The sequence below is a fragment of the Leguminivora glycinivorella genome, chromosome 22 (genome assembly GCF_023078275.1).
Source record: "Leguminivora glycinivorella isolate SPB_JAAS2020 chromosome 22, LegGlyc_1.1, whole genome shotgun sequence".
In the NCBI taxonomy this organism is placed as follows: Eukaryota; Metazoa; Arthropoda; class Insecta; order Lepidoptera; family Tortricidae; genus Leguminivora; species Leguminivora glycinivorella.
Genome location: NC_062992.1, coordinates 7,862,928 through 7,865,077, shown reverse-complemented (window position 1 = coordinate 7,865,077; position 2,150 = coordinate 7,862,928).

The window sequence follows — 2,150 nt, the reverse complement described above, 5'->3', positions numbered from 1 at the left end:
AAAAGATAAATTACTTTCAAAAAAAAAAACAAGACAGTTTTCTCGTAAAGGCGTGCACACTGCACACATCTGGCCTCCAGTCACCGCTATTCGGCCAAACACGGTCAAGTGTCATAAAAAAAAAAATATAAACGCAATACTCTATTAGGAAAAGGGTCATCCAAATGTCTCTTCAAATCTCTGCGGACGCAAATTTATGACTAAGACAAAAGGCCCATCGGACCATATGGCAGTCGAACCTATGCTACCTACTAGAAATAGTTATTTGTTATACAAGGGGGCAAAGTTGTATTTTAACGCCGAGTGTGGAATTGAAAAACGAGCAAGTGAAAGGATTCTATAGTTGAACCACGAGCGAAGCGAGTGGTTCGAGAATAGAATCCTGAACTTGCGAGTTTTTTAACACACGAGAAGTAAAATACATTTGCACCCGAGTGTAACACAAAACTTTTCCCCTCACTATAGCGAGGAAACTACAACGCAAAAAAATGCGTTTATCACTGCTTCCAGTAGTTCCACAGGTGGTAAATCATCTTTATTACTAGATTCACCTACTTTTATCAATTTTAAAGCAGTTAATTTGACTTTATACAAGGCCAAATTACTTTACCCACTAGTGGATAAAATGCGTTTTTACCCGCTGGTATTAAAGGACAAAACACGTGTTTCCGAGCTAGTGAGGGGAAAAATAACATAGCTTTATTGTATAAATAGCTTTTTTTGCCAGAGCAGGCTAAACCAGCCCCAAAAATGTATTTATATTTACTCTCTAAGTTCTAGGTACCTAAAACGACACATGGCCGAGATCGAGTGTCTTGTGGTGTGGTACATGTGAATGTGACGAAACAGTAGCTGTAAGGTGATTATTAAGTTATTTTGAGTGACTAATACCACGTAATCTATCGTTGTTTTATTATTGAGCTTTCTTTAAGCGAACTTGTGCACGAGTGTCTAATGTGTAGTGGTTGAATGAATCATGAAAGTAAGGACTTAAAACTTGGTTGTCGTCCACGAACTAGAAGAAACTGTTTTTTCAAGAGGAACTGCGCTTCAAAACGTCATTCATCTATCACATCAGCGGACGTGTCATCACCGTTCATGGCAAATTTTCGAACTGTTAGCGGTCTACAACTACAACCACCAACATTACGCTGCACTTAGCCAACAGTAGATACAGATAGATGAAGGACCCTCAAATTGTTCTTTCTGCTACCTCCCGTGTTCGTCGTCTGCCAAGAACAAGAAGAAATACACCGGGTCCTGAAAGAATGACATGAAACGAAACTATCAACAGAAAAATAACCCAGTATCCCAAGAATGCTCAGCAGAGCAGCGGAACCCTCTTCGCAGATATTATATACCCTGTCTCTTCATATCACCAAGAATGACGTGAGGCTGCATAGCCGGTCGAAGAAAGTAGTACTGTTAATAAAAATAAAAATAAATACTAGACTAAAATCGTGTTATATTGCCTCAGTTTTATCTTACAGCGAATGCAGTTATTAGAGTGAAAATATTTACTGAATTTTCAGTGTAATTTATTTAGTTACCATATAGTTAAGTGTTGTGGCAATCGACAAGTATTTACTACACTCAGGGAGACTCCTTGGAAGAATTACGAGAAAGAGCGATAATATGGGTTCGTCGGAGTTACAGAAAACTCAACTACAATGGCTTTGGATACAAACAATCAATCTCAACATTAAAAAAAAAACCGGAAAACAGTTTAACCGCAGTCGCCATCCCTTCGTATATATTTAGACACATATCTATCCATCTTCCCTACACTGGGCACGATGCTAGTATTCGGTCTGGTTCTTCTACTCCCGTCGATCCCCATCCTGACTGCAAACGCCCCACACTCCCCACCCGTATTATTGGCTCACCGGTGTCTCGGGCAGGAGGGTCAGCCGGACATGCCAGGGCGGCAGACGACGGGCGGAATACACGAGTAGGCCCAAAGGCGCGTCCTGAATCGGTACAGGTTCACCAGGACGGAGGTTGTTAGCACACCCAGCATACGCCTCTGACCGGCGGCCTGTATCGTGCCGGTACGTGCATTTGAGCAAGCTCGAGGAGCCTCCCGTCCCTCCCTCTCTTTTGTGTCCAGCGCCTCTGCGTCCTTGCAGCAGTAACTGCTGGCTGGTGTA